Raw genomic sequence first — 21,551 nt, 5'->3', positions numbered from 1 at the left:
AATCCCAGAGCTCGATGGCGTGTTTTCGTGCGGAGCGGGTGTTGATGAGGATGCAGTTCAGGTGGTTGGGGTTGGATGTTTTCGTAGTTGGAATGGTCGTTCTGGTGCAGGAGAAGTTGCAGGTACGGCAGGAAAAAGGTCCTTTCGTGTGCTTCGGGGATGCCCGGTAGCATTCAGTGGAGGGGCCGGGGTTGAAGGCGCGGAGTTCGTTGATCGAGTAGCGGATGCGGGGGGCGCGAGGGCCAGGGAGTGTGGCGCTGGGCGCGGTCCAGGCGCGGACGGGCGCAGACGGGCTTGCCTCTGGCGCGCCTCCGGCGCGCCAGCGGTGCGGACGCGCAGCGCCAGCCATTAAGAAGGGAGGGGGGAGGGAGGAGCAGCTGGGAGGCGGGAGGCGGGAGGGAGCGGCAAATGGGGGCGCGAGGGGGGCGGGGCCGCAGGGAGGCAGCGGCAGGGAACGAGGAGCGCACAAGGGGCAGAAACACTGAAAAACGAGCAAAATACGAGCAGATACAATAAGAAAAATCACACAAACAGAAAAACAGTATGGCACAATTTACGATCGGGGAGACAGCAATCAGGGGGGCACAAAGGGGGCAGAAGCGCCGGCGGCGAGGCGCTGAAAAAGCGAGAAAACTGAAAAAACACTTACGGGACGGCGGAAGCGGCACACGGGTCAAGCGAAGCTAGTCAGAGCCCACTAGACCCCAGGGATGAGGCGCAGGAGGATGCCTGCGGGTGGAGGAGGGCCTCGAACACGCAAACAGCAGCGTGGTCAGGGGACAGAGGCCGGAGGCAGCAGGTTGGTGCTGCGGTCGTGGGGGGCGAGCTCAGGACCTGAAACAGGTCAGAGGTCGCTCACTCGCGACGCGCAGCGCCAGCCATTAAGAAGGGAGGGGGGAGGGAGGAGCAGCTGGGAGGCGGGAGGCGGGAGGGAGCGGCAAATGGGGGCGCGAGGGGGGCGGGGCCGCAGGGAGGCAGCGGCAGGGAACGAGGAGCGCACAAGGGGCAGAAACACTGAAAAACGAGCAAAATACGAGCAGATACAATAAGAAAAATCACACAAACAGAAAAACAGTATGGCACAATTTACGATCGGGGAGACAGCAATCAGGGGGGCACAAAGGGGGCAGAAGCGCCGGCGGCGAGGCGCTGAAAAGCGAGAAAACTGAAAAAACACTTACGGGACGGCGGAAGCGGCACACGGGTCAAGCGAAGCTAGTCAGAGCCCACTAGACCCCAGGGATGAGGCGCAGGAGGATGCCTGCGGGTGGAGGAGGGCCTCGAACACGCAAACAGCAGCGTGGTCAGGGGACAGAGGCAGGAGGCAGCAGGTTGGTGCTGCGGTCGTGGGGGGCGAGCTCAGGACCTGAAACAGGTCAGAGGTCGCTCACTCGCGACGCGCAGCGCCAGCCATTAAGAAGGGAGGGGGGAGGGAGGAGCAGCTGGGAGGCGGGAGGCGGGAGGGAGCGGCAAATGGGGGCGCGAGGGGGGCGGGCCGCAGGGAGGCAGCGGCAGGGAACGAGGAGCGCACAAGGGGCAGAAACACTGAAAAACGAGCAAAATACGAGCAGATACAATAAGAAAAATCACACAAACAGAAAAACAGTATGGCACAATTTACGATCGGGGAGACAGCAATCAGGGGGGCACAAAGGGGGCAGAAGCGCCGGCGGCGAGGCGCTGAAAAAGCGAGAAAACTGAAAAAACACTTACGGGACGGCGGAAAGCGGCACACGGGTCAAGCGAAGCTAGTCAGAGCCCACTAGACCCCAGGGATGAGGCGCAGGAGGATGCCTGCGGGTGGAGGAGGGCCTCGAACACGCAAACAGCAGCGTGGTCAGGGGACAGAGGCAGGAGGCAGCAGGTTGGTGCTGCGGTCGTGGGGGGCGAGCTCAGGACCTGAAACAGGTCAGAGGTCGCTCACTCGCGACGCGCAGCGCCAGCCATTAAGAAGGGAGGGGGGAGGGAGGAGCAGCTGGGAGGCGGGAGGGAGCGGCAAATGGGGGGCGCGAGGGGGGGCGGGGCCGCAGGGAGGCAGCGGCAGGGAACGAGGAGCGCACAAGGGGCAGAAACACTGAAAAACGAGCAAAATACGAGCAGATACAATAAGAAAAATCACACAAACAGAAAAACAGTATAGCACAATTTACGATCGGGGAGACAGCAATCAGGGGGGCACAAAGGGGGCAGAAGCGCCGGCGGCGAGGCGCTGAAAAAGCGAGAAAACTGAAAAAACACTTACGGGACGGCGGAAAGCGGCACACGGGTCAAGCGAAGCTAGTCAGAGCCCACTAGACCCCAGGGATGAGGCGCAGGAGGATGCCTGCGGGTGGAGGAGGGCCTCGAACACGCAAACAGCAGCGTGGTCAGGGGACAGAGGCAGGAGGCAGCAGGTTGGTGCTGCGGTCGTGGGGGGCGAGCTCAGGACCTGAAAGAGGTCAGAGGTCGCTCACTCGCGACGCGCAGCGCCAGCCATTAAGAAGGGAGGGGGGAGGGAGGAGCAGCTGGGAGGCGGGAGGCGGGAGGGAGCGGCAAATGGGGGCGCGAGGGGGCGGGGCCGCAGGGAGGCAGCGGCAGGGAACGAGGAGCGTTCCCTGCTCACCGAAGGAGAATAAACCACTCCAAGATCCAGGACATCACTGGACTACAGAAGGAGAAGACCAGAGGGGAACGTTCTATATCTACGCACCCAAGGACGTCAACCACAGCAGACAGACAGACACACTCCAAGAGCCAGGACATCACCAGACTACAGAAGAAGAATACCAGAAGGGATCTCATCTCAACCTACGCACTGAAGGAGAATGAACCACACCGGGCAGACAGTGCCGCTCCAAGATCTAGGACATCACTGGACTACAGAAGGAGAAGGCCAGAAGGGATCCCTTCTATATGTACATACCTAAGAATGTGAACCACACCAGACAGACAGCGCCGTCCCAAGAGCCAAGACATCACAGCTCTAGAGAAGGAGACCAGAAGGGATCCCTTCTACATGTATCTGCCCAAGGATGTGAACCGCGGTCTGCATTGACGTCAGATCTGCCCGGGGACACTGCAGACACATCTCTTCCAAGAGCAGCCCTGCATCACAGCATCTGCACCGACATATTCTGCCTCTTGGTAACAATCTGGTAATAGTACCTGGGCGCTCACTCTCTGGTCAGTCCTTCCCAGCCTGGTGTGCACCACAGAGATTCCATTACATACATGAACACTTCCGACATGGCAGAGGGTGTGGAGACAGAGCGAAGGGGGTCTGAGCACTGATCAAGTCATGATTGATGCAATCATTGTGATCCCTGGACAAAGTCAGAGTGGTCGAGGAGTAACCACACACCATGAAATCACCAGGGGGCAGCTCCAGGGGTGTGTTTGGGGTGCTACGCCTCCCCCCCAAATAAATGTATTCTATAGTAAGTAGCTGGGAGCAGGTGCTTTCAGTCGGGCATGGTGAGGTGAATGTCGGATTTCACCTGTTATTTTTATAATCACACAAACAAAAACACTCAATCGCTCACCCACTCCTTTTTTACTTTCTTTGGTTATTTTACAACAGTTTGCCTTTTAAGTAACCCTAGTCCGCACTGCCCTCCCTTCCCACTGCCCCGTAAATCACCTCATGCTATGCCTATACGCCCGCCCCCCCCCCCCCCCCATCGTACTGACCAAGCTGCGACCCTGCACATCACTGATGAGATATCGCTGAAAACCGAACATATGAAATACCCGGGGATTCTCCGACGCTCCGGGACACGAACTCCCTGGATCACTGCACTGATTGCCAATTAGAATCTTCAGTCCTAATGTAACGAGCCTTTTGATCGCATTATGGAGCCCAATAAGCCTAGTTTGTCTCAGACAGATTTTTTTTTGCTACAAACACAATTTGCTGGAAGCTGGACCCGTCAGGCTGCAGTTGCAAAGCGCTTCACGTCGCTATTTCTGAATCTTTTAACGATTCCGAACAGGACGGCGGCGCGAGCCTGATAATCCCTCCCATATGTGCCACCCCCCTCGCAGGCGCCCCCCCCCCCCCGCATCAGTGCAAGTAATGCACCTGCTGTCACACTGCATTCAGAACTGGGGGGGGCGAATCATGTCTTGTAAAGAGGGATTAAAAGTATGTCTCCTATGAATGGAGACACCCATTCAGGGTGGGTCTGCCCACAGCTCCTTTGTTAGCCAGATGAAGCAATCTTCTCGCTGTCACGTGGCGGCGACAACCATCGGGTTCCATGGCTTTTGCGGTGCGTTTTCCCACTCAACACCCATGGATTTTGACGTTGCCCCAAATTTACCCAACCATGCAAACCTGGGGCAGTGCCAAAACCTTCCGCCTCCCCAGGAGGTGTAACAAGGGGAAACATTTTCATTTTGCAATATACAGCACACATAGAAAGAGGAAAACGCCTCCCAGGATTGCCCGTTCCTGCACAAAAACAGCCCTGTATGCACACCTGCGCTGGCGCTAGACGGCGCATTGTACGCCAGCGCAGGGGAAAAAGACAGGAATGCGCCTTACTGCATTCACATTTCACCCTTCGCATTGGTGTAGGGCAGCGCAGCAGGACTTGCGACGCTGCCCCACGCCAATGCCCCATAAGGAAGTCCCTTGCCTGCTGGTGTGAACTTGCGTTTGTGCACCAGACTTGCTGACATATGGCGCATTCCTGCCCTTTCCTCGTGACGCAGCGCAACGCGGTGACGTGCGCCCTTCACTGCCTTACATTCCCATAAATCGGCCCCAAACGTTTGTTGAGAAGACAGGACCAGGGGTCACCGAGGGTCAAAGCTGCTTACAGAAGCCTAGAACAGCGGGTTTGTAGTTTACCAACTGATCCAATAGTCTATGCTTTACAAACACGTTTATAGTTGAAATATATGTTTATCATTTACTCTGCAATGCAATCATTTTACATGTGTGTATCCATTGTACTGTATCATCGGTGACATACTTTGTTGTATGCATGATTGTCCTTGTGTGCTGACCATCATCCCCATTATTCATTTTATACCTGAATTGTTTACATGAACTTAGGAAACACTGTCACATTAGTGTGTTTCATGATGTTATCCCATCCTCATCATAAGCATTCATGAGATTGGCATCCAAGGACTCAGTCTCCTATCGCTCTCCTCCGGGCCGTCCTAACGGATAGGACACAAGCTGTCAGCCTGACGCCTTACTCCTCAGAAGCCTGCAAACTCATCCGTGGAGTGCCTCGAGGCTCATGGGTCAGCCCCATCCTCTTCAACACATACAGGGGCCTGGTTACAGGAAACTGGTGCATCGGTCCCGATGTGTCACTTCTCTTCAGTCGCCCCTGCCCCTCCTAACAACACCATGGTTGTGCTGTATGTACAATACTGCGCACCATGTCAGTCGTTAGGACAACAGCGTCAACATTTTTGATGCTATTGTGGCACTTTGCTGCACTAGCATCAAAAATATTGACACTAGTGCCTCGAAGCACAGGGAAGCCCATTGATTAAAATGGATGCATCAGTATAACGCCTTCTCGGAACGGGCATTAAACATTACAGAAAAAATGCAGCAGTGAAACGTAAATTTCACTGCGCCATTTTTTTGTGCCTTCCTGTGTCGGAACGCCCCTCTGGAAAAAGGGAAACGAAGGGCAAACATTGATACATGTTCATGGTTCACACACACCGAAATACTGCAAATGGCTTTGCCTGCAATCCTAGTGCTAAATTAATCCAAGTGCAAACAAGGCAAAGCAGCATATAACACACAATTTCAAAGTGATGTAAAAAAAAACAAATCTTGATGTGTTACACATATAGCGGAAGATTTACTAACATTCTGCACAAAGGGTTTACCTCAGAAAAGTGTCCCTTGACCTGTTTTTGAGGTAGGGATCGCTCCCCACTCCGCGCAGCTCCACCTGACTGTGCCCGTGTCTGCTTCCCTGCTCTCGCTGCTGCTGCAAGTTCGTGGCCCTCCTCCACCCGCAGGCTTCCGCCTGCCCCTCATCCTTGTTGGCCAGTGGTGAGCCTGTAAGTATTTTGTCTGCCTTGTGTCTGCTGTTGTATTTTGTTTCTGCCTTTATTTACTGTTTTTTCTGCTTTTTGCCCTTCACTCTGTCTCTTTTTGCCTTTTGTGCCCCTTCGTTCTTCCCGCCGCTGCATCCCCTGCGTCCCCGCCCACCTCGCTCGCTCATTCGTGCTTCGCTCTCATCTCCCTGTCACCTCTCCTTCTTAATGGCGGCCGCTGCGTGGTGAAGAGAGTGACCCTTGACCTGTTTTTGAGGTCAGTATCACTTCCCACAGCACGCAGCTTCACTTGACTGTGCCCATGTCCGCTTCCCCACTCTTGCTGCTGCTGCAAGTTCGAGGCCCTCCTCCACCCGCAGGTTCGCCCCTGCGCCTCATCCCTAGTGGCCAGTGGTGAACCTGTAAGTATTTTGTCTGCTTTGTGTCTGCTGTCGTATTTTGTTTCTGCCTTTATTCACTGTTTTCTGCTTTTTGCCCTTCTCTCTGTGTCTCCTTTTGCCTTTTGTGCCCCTTCGTTATTCCCGCCACTGCGTCTCCTGCATCGCCGCCCCTTCGTTCGCTCATTTGCACTTCGCTCCCGCCTCCCAGTTGCTCCTCCCTCCCACCTCCCCTTCTTAATGGCGGCCGCGCGCAGTGTGCGTGCCAGAGTTGTACCAGAGGCAAGCCCGTTTGCGCCCGTCCGTGACTGGACCACACCCAGCGCCCGACCCCCATGACCGCCACGTAGCCCGACGCTGCTACGACGCCAACACCCTGGACACCCTCAACGCCAGCCGATCAGCCACCTGCTTCCAGGCCACCCCAAAGCGCACCCACGGACCCTTCTCCTGCTGGAGCTGCAACTTCACCAACCCCAAGCCGCCGCCCCGCCCACCAGACGCAACCACCTCAGATGCATCCTTCTCAACACCCGCTCCGTCCACAAGCATGCCATTGAACTCTGGGACCTTCTTGTCTCATCCTCCCCTGACGTCGCCTTCCTGATGGAGATCTGGATGAACCCATTTTCGGCACCCGACATCGCCATAGCCATCCCAGACGGCTACAAGATCACTCGCAGAGACCGCACCAACAGACCGGGAGGAGGGATTGCCATCATCCACAGGAACACCATCAGAATCTTGACCAACACCGAAGACATCCGCAGCACCGCCGAACACCTGCACTTCCAGATCCACGTCGATCCCAAGACCACCCTCAGAGGAACCCTTGTCTACAGACCCCCCGGACCTCGGCCGCAGTTCAGCGACTCCATCGCCGACGTAGTCAGCACGCTAGCCATTGCCTCTACAGACTACATCCTCCTCGGAGACCTGAACTTCCACCTCGAGAACACCAATGACAGCAACTCCACCACCCTGCTCGGCAACCTTGCCAACCTTGGATTCAAACAGCTTGTCACGTCACCCACCCACTCCGCCGGACACATGCTCAACCCCATCTTCTCCGCCAGCAGCCACATCACCTTCAGCCACACCACTGAACTCCACTAGACCGACCACCGCTGCATCCACTTCAACTTCAAGAAACCCACCAAGCACCATCACCCGCAACGGATCCCCCACCGCAGCTGGAACAAGGTCACCGAAGACCAGCTGATCTCTGCCCTTGCTCAAGCCCCACCAGCTGCCCACAACCTTAGGCAATGGATCGATGACTGCGTCAACGCTCTCGCCCGATCAAGAAACCCTCCAACAACCACACCGACAGAAAGGCCATCTGGTTCACCGCCGACCTCCAGGCTTCCAAACAGACGTGCCAAAAACTTGAGAAGAAATGGCGCCACAAACAGACACCGGTCACCCATACGGCCCTCAAAAACACCATCCGCAGGCACCACCAGCTCATCTGAACCGCCAAGTGATCCTCCTTCAAAGAACGCATGGACATCAATGCACACAACAACAAAGAGCCCTTCAACATCGTGAAGGAACTCTCCATCCCCAGCTCCAGCAGCAATGACATCCTACCTTCGCAAGACCTCTGCAACTCCCTAGCCACCTCCTTCACCGCAAAGTTGCAGACATCCACGACAGCTTCAACACCAAGACCCCCCCGACAGTCACCAACACCTCAGACTCACCGCCCCCCAGCCACACCAACCTCCTGCTCGCCAGGACCCTCGTCAACGACGATGATACGGCCAAAGTCTGCATCACATCTTCAAAAAAAGCGAGCTCCATCTTTGCCCCCCTACTCCGGATGATCATCAACAGCTCCTTGAAGACCGCCACCTACCCGGAAAACTGGAAGCATGCCAAGATCAACGCCTTACTCAAGACACCCAAGGCAGACCCAAAGGACCTAAAAAACTACTGGCCTATCTCTCTGCTCACGTTCCCGGCGAAAGTCATCGAGAAGATTGTCAACTGGCAACTGACCCACTTCCTTGAAGAAAACAACACTCTGGACCCACCTCAATCCGGCTTCCACAGCAGCCACAGCACCGAGACTGCCCTCATCACCGCCAATGACAACATCCGGACCCTGCTGGACAAGGGCAAAACCACGGCCCTCATCCTCCTGGACCTCTTGCCCGCCTTCAACACCGCACCCTACGCGCATGCCTCCACAATGCAGGGATCCGCGGCAAAACCCTGGACTGGATCACTTCCTTCCTCACCGGCAGAACCCAGAGAGTCCGCCTCCCCCTTTCCGATCTGAAGCCACCAAGACAATCTGCAGCATACCCCAAAGATCTTCCCTCAGCCCGACCCTCTTCAACGTCTACATGGCACCGCTAGCCAACATTGTCCGATCTCACAACCTCAACATCCAATCATACGCTGACGACACCCAGCTGATCCTCTCCCTCACCAAGGACCCCACCAGTGCCAAAACCAACCTCCACGAAGGATTGGAGGTCGTCGCCAACTGGATGGAGAACAGTCACCTGAAACTGAACTCGGACAAGACGGAGGTCCTCATCCTCGGCTCCACCCCCTCTGCCTTGGTTGACTTCTGGTGGGCGGCCACAATGGAAGCAGCACCGACGCCCACCAACAATGCACGCAACCTGGGGTTCATCATGGACTCATCGCTCTCCATGACCCAACAAGTCAACGCCGTCTCATCCTCCTGCTTCAGCACCCTCTGCATGCTCTGCAAGATCTACAGGTGGATCCTCACCGAAACCAGAAAGACGGTCACCCAGGCCCTCGTCAGCAGCAGACTGGACTACAGCAACACTCTTTACGCAGGAACCACGGCCAATCTTCAGAAAAGGCTGCAACGCGTACAGAACGCTTCTGCATGCCTCATCCTTGACATCCTCTGCCGCAGCCACATCACAGCCCACCTGAGAGACCTGAACTGGCTCCCCGTCAACAAGAGGATCACCTTCAAGCTCCTCACCCACGCTCAGAAAGCACTCCACAACGCCGGACCAGCATACCTCAACGAACGACTCACCTTCTACACCCCGAACCGACAGCTCCGCTCCGCTCCACCAACCTCGCCCTCACCACCGTTCCACGCATCCACAGGTCAACAGCCGGCGGTAGATCTTTCTCCCACCTCACTCCCAAGACCTGGAACACCCTACCCATCCACCTGCGGCAGACCAATGACCTGCTGACCTTCAGGAGACACCTCAAGACCTGGTAGTTCGAGCAGTAGCAGTTCCCCTACGCCCCCCCAGCGCCTTGAGCCCTGAGACCCTCGCGGTGAATAGCGCACTCTATAAATGTATTGATTGATTGATTGAAATTGGCTCAAAGTGTGGAATTGGGATTTTCTTTCTAGCATGATACTTATTTTGTGCAGGAAAGTAGCCCTGAAGTAACACAGAGTACCTCTGTATCCTCCTTTCTGTTACTTTCCATTGAGCTCTTTCTACCTACATTTGTAGACAAGTCTTTGCACCAAAAACCAATGCCTCCTTAAAGCTGCAGTTAACTTGGTGAATTATTTTTATTTCTCCAAATTTTTAAAACTTTGCTTGCTTGCTGTGCTGTACAATACGCAGCGAATGTTTGAAGCTTTTAGACTGGATGTGTATGCTATAAGTACAAGAGCTATGGCAAACAGCATGCAGACTACTACAGGGTTACTATGGTGCAAAGCCGTGTGCATGATGCTAGACAACATATTTGTGCACCAGGGCAGGAGATGACAGCACCAGCATCACATTTTAGTAGATCCTTGAACCCTTGGGGCCGTATTCACAAAGATTTGATGTAGGAGAGCGCCCTAAGTCTTTGTGATGTGTTGTCCTACGCCAATTTGAAAGGGCAGAAATGCACCATATTTGCGAGATACAGTGCATTCGTGTACTTTTAGCCAGCGTCGGTGCACAATTTAGTGCTTAGATCCAATGCAGGGGTGTCTAGTTTGTTGACAGGAATATTTTTGTGCAGGAGGGGAAACCTTCCTGCACAAAAACAATCCATGGCGGCTTTTTTTCTCTTTCTATGTGTGTTGCAGAAAGCAGCACACATAGAGGAAAAAACGAGAAGAAATTCAGATATTTCTCCTCGTTGCACCTCCCCGGGGGAGGTGTAAAGTTTTGACGCAATGCCAGGTTTACAAATCCTTGTGAATCTGGAAATGCGTCAAAACCCATGGGTGTTGCATGGCAAAACGCAACGCCCATGAAACGCTCCCATGATGCAGTGGAAGGGAACTCCCAACTTGCGCTGGCCTGCCTTGGACCATATCTACGAGGCCATGAAAAGCGACGCAAAGTGGCTTGGCATGGCCTCGTAGAGATGGGTCTGCACTCTGCGCCGCCGGAACATTATAAAACGTGACGCACCAGCAGTGCAAAGCGCTTGTAAAGAAGCCCCTAGGTTCTTCCACTGACATCCTACAGGCTGGTGTAACTCAAGTGCAGATCTCCCACAGAGCAGGGCTGGCTCTCTTCTGTGCCCTGCCACAAACCGCAGCGAAATATCCAATCTTTCCAGTGATAGCAGAGCCAAAAATATTTTTGGTCCACAACTCTGTCTGAATATTGTACCTTTTCCCACAATGCAGCACTGCTGGTTCTTACATAGAGCTCCACCACGCATGCATTTAAATGTGAGTCTATGTTTCCTGCACTCCGTGCAACCCGTAGCCCGGACTTGTGTATATTTCCTCACATAGGCCCTCATTACAACATTGGCGGTAAAAGCCACTTACCGCCGTGCGGAAGACCGCCAACACACTGCCGCGGCCGCGGAAATCCACCACAGCTATTATGACCCACAGCACGGAATCCGCCAAAATTCAGACACCCTCACAAGTCCGCCACACCAAAGGTCAGTGATAAACTGGCGAAAACAAAACCTCCACCGTCACGCCAACAGAAATACGCCCACACTATCACGACACACGAATCCATGCGGTGGACATTCAACCGCGGTATTCCATTGGCGGTACACACCGCTGCGCTCAAAGTACACACACACATACAAAACACAGCCACATTGGACAATTCAAAATACACACACCTGATACACATACACACACCACTCCCACACACCCAATACAATATAAAACACACACCCAAATCACCCACAAACCCCTACAACCACAATTGAGAAAGAAGCACAGAGAGCGACACCACCATCAACAATACTAGCATCCACAGGCACACCAGACCATCACCCACATAACTTCCACGCACCTCACACAACACCCCATTACATATCAGCACACTTATCACCACACACACCACCCCACACATCACCCACACCACCCCATGGCACGGCAAAGATACCCCAGGTTCTTGAAGGAGGAGCTCACCATCTTTCTGGACTCTGTTGGAATCCACTTGAAGATTCTGCGGAGCATGCGGAGGGTGTTGAAACAGGAGGAGGAGACGGTGCTGACCTGTTTGGACATGGTGAGGGCCGGGTCCAGGATGAAGCCTAGGTTTCTTGCGTGGCTGGCAGGGGTGGGTGGGGGTCCGAGGTCGGCGGGCCACCAAGAGTCGTTCCAGGCCGAGGGAGAGCGCCCGAGGATGAGGATTTCCGTCTTGTCGGAGTTGAGTTTCAGGCGACTGTTGTTCATCCATTCGGCGATGGATTTTAGTCCCTCGTGGAGGTTTGTTTTGGCGGTGAGTGGGTCTTTGGTCAGGGAGAGGACGAGCTGGGTGTCGTCGGCGTAGGAGATGATGCTGAGGTGATGCTGGCGGGCCAGTTTAGCGAGGGGGGCCATGTAGACGTTGAACAATGTGGGGCTGAGGGAGGATCCTTGGGGGACGCCGCAGATGAGGTTGGTGGCTTTGGAGCGAAAGGGGGAGAGTCGGACTCTCTGAGTTCTGTCGGAGAGAAAGGATGAGATCCAGTGGAGGGCTTTGTCTTGGATGCCGGCTTCCTGGAGGCGGGTCAGTAGGGTGCGGTGGCAGACTGTGTCGAAAGCGGCTGATAGGTCGAGGAGGATGAGGGCCGAGGTTTCGCCGTTGTCCATTTGATGTCTGATGTCATCTGTGGCGGCGAGGAGAGCAGTCTCCGTGCTGTGGTTTCGTCTGAAACCGGATTGTGAGGGGTCCAGGATGGAGTTGTCTTCGAGGAAGTGGGTGAGTTGTGTGTTGACAATGTTCTCGATGACTTTTGCAGGAAAAGGGAGGAGAGAGATCGGGCGGAAGTTTTTGAGATCGTTGGGGTCGGCCTTGGGTTTCTTGAGGAGGGGTTGGATTTCTGCGTGTTTCCAGCTGTCCGGGAAGGTGGCGGAGGTGAATGAGAGGTTGATGATCTTGCGGAGTTTGGGGGCGATGGTGGCGTTGGTTGAGTTGAAAACATGATGAGGGCATGGGTCCGTGGGGGAGCCTGAGTGGATGGTGTTCATGGTTGTTGTGGTTTCTGCGTCATCCACGTGGGACCAGGCGGTGAGGCGGCAGTCGCGGGTGGAGACGTCGGGGGTGGGGTCTGGCAGTGGGCCGGTGTTGAAGCTGTTGTGGATGGTCACGATTTTCTGGTGGAAGAAGGTGGAGAGGTCGTCGCAGAGTTTCTGGGAGGGCGGGATGTCGTTGGCGTTGGCTTTTGGATTTGAGAGTTCTTTCACGATGCCGAAGAGTTCTTTGCAGTCGTGGGCGTTGTTGTTGATGCGTTGGGTGAAGTGGGCGCCCTTGGCGACGCGGATCCGTTGGTGGTGTTCACGGTTTGCGTCTTTGAGGGAGGCGAGGTTGTCGGGTGTGCGTTCTAGGATCCATTTCTTTTTGAGCTTCTGGCAAAGGCTTTTGGAGGTGGTCAGTATGTCTGTGAACCAGGCTGGTTTTTTCTTTCCTTGGTTGGCGGTGGGTTTCTTGAGAGGGGCTAAGGTGTTAGCGCATTCGAGGATCCATTGATGGAGGTTGATGGCAGCTGTGTTTGGGTCGGCTGCGTCGGGTGGAGGGTTTTTGACGAGGGTGCTGGTCAGTTGGTCTTGGGTGACTTTGCTCCAGCGGCGGTAGGGGGGTAGATGGATGAGATGCTGCTTGGTAATTTTCTTATAGGAGAAATGGACGCAGTGATGGTCGGTCCAGTGGAGTTCGGAGGTGTGGCTGAAAGAGATGTGGTTGCTTGAGGTGAACAGGGGGTCGAGGGTGTGTCCGGCGATGTGGGTGGGAGTGTTGACCAGCTGGCGGAGTCCGAGGTTGAGGAGGTTGGAGGTCAGTGCTGCGGTGTTGGCGTCGTTGTTATTTTCCAGATGGTAGTTTAGGTCTCCCAGGAGGATGTAATCAGGGGAAGCGAGGGCGTGGGTGCTTGCGAGGTCGGCGATGGTGTCGCTGAAGGGGGCTCTTGGTCCTGGAGGGCGGTATATGAGGGTTCCTCTGAGGGTCGTGTTGGGGTCCGTGTGGATCTGGAAGTGGAGGTGTTCGGCTGTCTTGAGGGTGTCGTCAGTGTGGGTGTGGATTTTGAGGGTAGCTTTGTGAGCGATGGCTATTCCGCCGCCAATTCCGTTGGTTCGGTCTCTTCTGGTGATTTTATAACCGTCCGGTATGGCGATGGCGATGTCCGGAGCCGAGGAGTCGTTCCACCAGGTTTCGGTCAGGAAGGCCACGTCGGGTGCAGTGGTGTCGAGCAAATCCCAGAGCTCGATGGCGTGTTTTCGTGCGGAGCGGGTGCTGATGAGGATGCAGTTCAGGTGGTTGGGGTTGAGAGTTTTAGTTGTTGGTTTTGTCGTTCTGATGCAGGAGAAATTGCAGGGTCGGCAGGAAAAAGGTCCTTTAGTGTGCTTTGGGGACGCCAGGAAGCACTCCGTGGAGGAGCCGGGGTTGAAAGCGCGGAGTTCGTTGGCCGAGTAGCGTATGCGGGGGGCGCGAGGACCAGGGGGGGTGGCGCTGGGCGCGGTCCAGGCGCGGACGGGCGCAGACGGGCTTGCCTCTGGCGCGCCTCCGGCGCGCCAGCGCCGCGCCCGCTGCGCGCACGCGCAGCGGCAGCCATTAAGAAGGGAGGGGGGAGGGAGGAGCAGCTGGGAGGCGGGAGGGAGCGGCAAATGGGGGCGCGAGGGGGGCGGGGCCGCAGGGAGGCAGCGGCAGGGATCGGGGAGCGCACAAGGGGCAAAAAAGCACAGAAATCGAGGCAAAATTCAAGGCAGTCACAATACGAAAAAATACACAATAAGAAATACAATACTGGCACAATACACGATCAGGGAGACAGCAATCAGGGGGGCACAATGGGGGCAGAAGCGCCGGCGGCGAGGCGCAGAAAAAACAAAAAACAACTTACGGGACGGCGGAAGCGGCACACGGGTCAAGTGAGCCCACCAGCCACCAGGGATGAGGCGCAGGAGGATGCCTGCGGGTGGAGGAGGGCCTCGAACACGCAAACGGCAGTGTGGTCGTGGGACAGAGGCAGGAGGCAGCAGGTTGGTGCTGCGGTCGTGGAGGGCGAGCTCAGGACCTGAAACAGGTCAGAGTTCGCTCACTCGCGACGCGCAGCGCCAGCCATTAAGAAGGGAGGGGGGAGGGAGGAGCAGCTGGGAGGCGGGAGGCGGGAGGGAGCGGCAAATGGGGGCGCGAGGGGGGCGGGGCCGCAGGGAGGCAGCGGCAGGGATCCGGGAGCGCACAAGGTGGCAAAAAAGCACAGAAATCGAGGCAAAATTCAAGGCAGTCACAATACGAAAAAATACACAGTGAGAAATACAATACTGGCACAATACACGATCGGGGAGACAGCAATCAGGGGGGCACAATGGGGGCAGAAGCGCCGGCGGCGAGGCGCAGAAAAAACGAAAAACAACTTACGGGACGGCGGAAGCGGCACACGGGTCAAGTGAGCCCACTAGCCACCAGGGATGAGGCGCAGGAGGATGCCTGCGGGTGGAGGAGGGCCTCGAACACGCAAACGGCAGCGTGGTCGTGGGACAGAGGCAGGAGGCAGCAGGTTGGTGCTGCGGTCGTGGGGGGCGAGCTCAGGACCTGAAACAGGTCAGAGTTCGCTCACTCGCGACGCGCAGCGCCAGCCATTAAGAAGGGAGGGGGGAGGGAGGAGCAGCTGGGAGGCGGGAGGGAGCGGCAAATGGGGGCGCGAGGGGGGCGGGGCCGCAGGGAGGCAGCGGCAGGGATCGGGGAGCGCACAAGGGGCAAAAAAGCACAGAAATCGAGGCAAAATTCAAGGCAGTCACAATACGAAAAAATACACAATAAGAAAGACAATACTGGCACAATACACGATCGGGGAGACAGCAATCAGGGGGGCACAATGGGGGCAGAAGCGCCGGCGGCGAGGCGCAGAAAAAACGAAAAACAACTTACGGGACGGCGGAAGCGGCACACGGGTCAAGTGAGCCCACTAGCCACCAGGGATGAGGCGCAGGAGGATGCCTGCGGGTGGAGGAGGGCCTCGAACACGCAAACTGCAGCGTGGTCGTGGGACAGAGGCAGGAGGCAGCAGGTTGGTGCTGCGGTCGTGGGGGGCGAGCTCAGGACCTGAAACAGGTCAGAGTTCGCTCACTCGCGACGCGCAGCGCCAGCCATTAAGAAGGGAGGGGGGAGGGAGGAGCAGCTGGGAGGCGGGAGGCGGGAGGGAGCGGCAAATGGGGGCGCGAGGGGGGCGGGGCCGCAGGGAGGCAGCGTCAGGGATCGCGTAGGGCACAAGGGGCAAAAAAGCACAGAAATCGAGGCAAAATTCAAGGCAGTCACAATACGAAAAAATACACAATAAGAAATACAATACTGGCACAATACACGATCGGGGAGACAGCAATCAGGGGGGCACAATGGGGACAGAAGCGCCGGCGGCGAGGCGCAGAAAAAACGAAAAACAACTTACGGGACGGCGGTAGCGGCACACGGGTCAAGTGAGCCCACTAGCCACCAGGGATGAGGCGCAGGAGGATGCCTGCGGGTGGAGGAGGGCCTCGAACACGCAAACTGCAGCGTGGTCGTGGGACAGAGGCAGGAGGCAGCAGGTTGGTGCTGCAGTCGTGGGGGGCGAGCTCAGGACCTGAAACAGGTCAGAGTTCGCTCACTCGCGACGCGCAGCGCCAGCCATTAAGAAGGGAGGGGGGAGGGAGGAGCAGCTGGGAGGCGGGAGGCGGGAGGGAGCGGCAAATGGGGGCGCGAGGGGGGCGGGGCCGCAGGGAGGCAGCGGCAGTGATCGGGGAGCGCACAAGGGGCAAAAAAGCACAGAAATCGAGGCAAAATTCAAGGCAGTCACAATACGAAAAAATACACAATAAGAAATACAATACTGGCACAATACACGATCGGGGAGACAGCAATCAGGGGGGCACAATGGGGGCAGAAGCGCCGGCGGCGAGGCGCAGAAAAAACGAAAAACAACTTACGGGACGGCGTAAGCGGCACACGGGTCAAGTGAGCCCACTAGCCACCAGGGATGAGGCGCAGGAGGATGCCTGCGGGTGGAGGAGGGCCTCGAACACGCAAACGGCAGCGTGGTCGTGGGACAGAGGCAGGAGGCAGCAGGTTGGTGCTGCGGTCGTGGGGGGCGAGCTCAGGACCTGAAACAGGTCAGAGCTCGCTCACTCGCGACGCGCAGCGCCAGCCATTAAGAAGGGAGGGGGGAGGGAGGAGCAGCTGGGAGGCGGGAGGGAGCGGCAAATGGGGGCGCGAGGGGGGCGGGGCCGCAGGGAGGCAGCGGCAGGGATCGGGGAGCGCACAAGGGGCAAAAAATCACAGAAATCGAGGCAAAATTCAAGGCAGTCACAATACGAAAAAATACACAATAAGAAATACAATACTGGCACAATACACGATCGGGGAGACAGCAATCAGGGGGGCACAATGGGGGCAGAAGCGCCGGCGGCGAGGCGCAGAAAAAACGAAAAACAACTTACGGGACGGCGGAAGCGGCACACGGGTCAAGTGAGCCCACTAGCCACCAGGGATGAGGCGCAGGAGGATGCCTGCGGGTGGAGGAGGGCCTCGAACACGCAAACGGCAGCGTGGTAGTGGGACAGAGGCAGGAGGCAGCAGGTTGGTGCTGCAGTCGTGGGGGGCGAGCTCAAGACCTGAAACAGGTCAGAGTTCGCTCACTCGCGACGCGCAGCACCAGCCATTAAGAAGGGAGGGGGAGGGAGGAGCAGCTGGGAGGCGGGAGGCGGGAGGGAGCGGCCAATGGGGGCGCGAGGGGGGCGGGGCCGCAGGGAGGCAGCGGCAGGGATCGGGGAGCGCACAAGGGGCAAAAAAGCACAGAAATCGAGGCAAAATTCAAGGCAGTCACAATACGAAAAAATACACAATAAGAAATACAATACTGGCACAATACACGATCGGGGAGACAGCAATCAGGGGGGCACAATGGGGGCAGAAGCGCCGGCGGCGAGGCGCAGAAAAAAATGAAAAACAACTTACTGGACGGCGGACGCGGCACACGGGTCAAGTGAGCCCACTAGCCACCAGGGATGAGGCGCAGGAGGATGCCTGCGGGTGGAGGAGGGCCTCGAACACGCAAACGGCAGCGTGGTCGTGGGACAGAGGCAGGAGGCAGCAGGTTGGTGCTGCGGTCGTGGGGGGCGAGCTCAGGACCTGAAACAGGTCAGAGCTCGCTCACTCGCGACGCGCAGCGCCAGCCATTAAGAAGGGAGGGGGGAGGGAGGAGCAGCTGGGAGGCGGGAGGGAGCGGCAAATGGGGGCGCGAGGGGGGCGGGGCCGCAGGGAGGCAGCGGCAGGGATCGGGGAGCGCACAAGGGGCAAAAAAGCACAGAAATCGAGGCAAAATTCAAGGCAGTCACAATACGAAAAAATACACAATAAGAAATACAATACTGGCACAATACACGATCGGGGAGACAGCAATCAGGGGGGCACAATGGGGGCAGAAGCGCCATCGGCGAGGCGCAGAAAAAACGAAAAACAACTTACGGGACGGCGGAAGCGGCACACGGGTCAAGTGAGCCCACTAGCCACCAGGGATGAGGCGCAGGAGGATGCCTGCGGGTGGAGGAGGGCCTCGAACACGCAAACGGCAGCGTGGTAGTGGGACAGAGGCAGGAGGCAGCAGGTTGGTGCTGCGGTCGTGGGGGGCGAGCTCAGGACCTGAAACAGGTCAGAGTTCGCTCACTCGTGACGCGCAGCGCCAGCCATTAAGAAGGGAGGGGGGAGGGAGGAGCAGCTGGGAGGCGAGAGGCGGGAGGGAGCGGCCAATGGGGGCGCGAGGGGGGCTGGGCCGCAGGGAGGCAGCGGCAGGGATCGGGGAGCGCACAAGGGGCAAAAAAGCACAGAAATCGAGTCAAAATTCAAGGCAGTCACAATACGAAAAAATACACAATAAGAAATACAATACTGGCACAATACACGATCGGGGAGACAGCAATCAGGGGGGCACAATGGGGGCAGAAGCGCCGGCGGCGAGGCGCAGAAAAAACGAAAAACAACTTACGGGACGGTGGAAGCGGCACACGGGTCAAGTGAGCCCACTAGCCACCAGGGATGAGGCGCAGGAGGATGCCTGCGGGTGGAGGAGGGCCTCGAACACGCAAACGGCAGCGTGGTCGTGGGACAGAGGCAGGAGGCAGCAGGTTGGTGCTGCAGTCGTGGGGGGCGAGCTCAGGACCTGAAACAGGTCAGAGTTCGCTCACTCGCGACGCGCAGCGCCAGCCATTAAGAAGGGAGGGGGGAGGGAGGAGCAGCTGGGAGGCGGGAGGGAGCGGCAAATGGGGGCGCGAGGGGGGCGGGGCCGCAGGGAGGCAGCGTCAGGGATCGCAGAGGGCACAAGGGGCAAAAAAGCACAGAAATCGAGTCAAAATTCAAGGCAGTCACAATACGAAAAAATACACAATAAGAAATACAATACTGGCACAATACACGATCGGGGAGACAGCAATCAGGGGGGCACAATGGGGGCAGAAGCGCCGGCGGCGAGGCGCAGAAAAAACGAAAAACAACTTACGGGACGGCGGAAGCGGCACACGGGTCAAGTGAGCCCACTAGCCACCAGGGATGAGGCGCAGGAGGATGCCTGCGGGTGGAGGAGGGCCTCGAACACGCAAACAGCAGCGTGGTCGTGGGACAGAGGCAGAAGGCAGCAGGTTGGTGCTGCGGTCGTGGGGGGCGAGCTCAGGACCTGAAACAGGTCAGAGTTCGCTCACTCGCGACGCGCAGCGCCAGCCATTAAGAAGGGAGGGGGGAGGGAGGAGCAGCTGGGAGGCGGGAGGCGGGAGGGAGCGGCAAATGGCGGCGCGAGGGGGGCGGGGCCGCAGGGAGGCAGCGGCAGGGATCGGGGAGCGCACAAGGGGCAAAAAAGCACAGAAATCGAGGCAAAATTCAAGGCAGTCACAATACGAAAAAATACACAATAAGAAATACAATACTGGCACAATACACGATCGGGGAGACAGCAATCAGGGGGGCACAATGGGGGCAGAAGCGCCGGCGGTGAGGCGCAGAAAAAACGAAAAACAACTTACGGGACGGCGGAAGCGGCACATGGGTCAAGTGAGCCCACTAGCCACCAGGGATGAGGCGCAGGAGGATGCCTGCGGGTGGAGGAGGGCCTCGAACACGCAAACGGCAGCGTGGTAGTGGGAGAGAGGCAGGAGGCAGCAGGTTGGTGCTGCGGTCGTGGGGGGCGAGCTCAGGACCTGAAACAGGTCAGAGTTCTCTCACTCGCGACGCGCAGCGCCAGCCATTAACAAGGGAGGGGGGAGGGAGGAGCAGCTGGGAGGCGGGAGGCGGGAGGGAGCGGCAAATGGGGGTGCGAGGGGGGTGGGGCCGCAGGGAGGCAGCGGCAGGGATCGGGGAGCGCACAAGGGGCAAAAAAGCACAGAAATCGAGGCAAAATTCAAGGCAGTCACAATACGAAAAAATACACAATAAGAAATACAATACTGGCACAATACACGATCGGGGAGACAGCAATCATGGGGGCAGAAGCGCCGGCGGCGAGGCGCAGAAAAAACGAAAAACAACTTACGGGACGGCGGAAGCGGCACACGGGTCAAGTGAGCCCACTAGCCACCAGGGATGATGCGCAGGAGGATGCCTGCGGGTGGAGGAGGGCCTCGAACACGCAAACGGCAGCGTGGTCGTGGGACAGAGGCAGGAGGCAGCAGGTTGGTGCTGCGGTCGTGGGGGGCGAGCTCAGGACCTGAAACAGGTCAGAGTTCGCTCACTCGCGACGCGCAGCGCCAGCCATTAAGAAAGGAGGGGGGAGGGAGGAGCAGCTGGGAGGCGGGAGGGAGCGGCAAATGGCGGCGCGAGGGGGGCGGGGCCGCAGGGAGGCAGCGGCAGGGATCGGGGAGCGCACAAGGGGCAAAAAAGCACAGAAATCGAGGCAAAATTCAAGGCAGTCACAATACGAAAAAATACACAATAAGAAATACAATACTGGCACAATACACGATCGGGGAGACAGCAATCATGGGGGCACAATGGGGGCAGAAGCGCCGGCGGCGAGGAGCAGAAAAAACGAAAAACAACTTACGGGACGGCGGAAGCGGCACACGGGTCAAGTGAGCCCACTAGCCACCAGGGATGAGGCGCAGGAGGATGCCTGCGGGTGGAGGAGGGCCTCGAACACGCAAACGGCAGCGTGGTAGTGGGAGAGAGGCAGGAGGCAGCAGGTTGGTGCTGCGGTCGTGGGGGGCGAGCTCAGGACCTGAAACAGGTCAGAGTTCTCTCACTTGCGACGCGCAGCGCCAGCCATTAACAAGGGAGGGGGAGGGAGAAGCAGCTGGGAGGCGGGAGGCGGGAGGGAGCGGCAAATGGGGGTGCGAGGGGGGTGGGGCCGCAGGGAGGCAGCGGCAGGGATCGGGGAGCGCACAAGGGGCAAAAAAGCACAGAAATCGAGGCAAAATTCAAGGCAGTCACAATACGAAAAAATACACAATAAGAAATACAATACTGGCACAATACACGATCGGGGAGACAGCAATCATGGGGGCAGAAGCGCCGGCGGCGAGGCGCAGAAAAAACGAAAAACAACTTACGGGACGGCGGAAGCGGCACACGGGTCAAGTGAGCCCACTAGCCACCAGGGATGAGGCGCAGGAGGATGCCTGCGGGTGGAGGAGGGCCTCGAACATGCAAACGGCAGCGTGGTCGTGGGACAGAGGCAGGAGGCAGCAGGTTGGTGCTGCGGTCGTGGGGGGCGAGCTCAGGACCTGAAACAGGTCAGAGTTCGCTCACTCGCGACGCGCAGCGCCAGCCATTAAGAAGG

This window comes from Pleurodeles waltl, chromosome 11 (assembly GCF_031143425.1).
Source record: "Pleurodeles waltl isolate 20211129_DDA chromosome 11, aPleWal1.hap1.20221129, whole genome shotgun sequence".
NCBI classification, from domain to species: Eukaryota; Metazoa; Chordata; class Amphibia; order Caudata; family Salamandridae; genus Pleurodeles; species Pleurodeles waltl.
The sequence above is the reverse complement of the archived record's forward strand: the minus strand, read 5'-3'. Positions refer to the sequence as shown.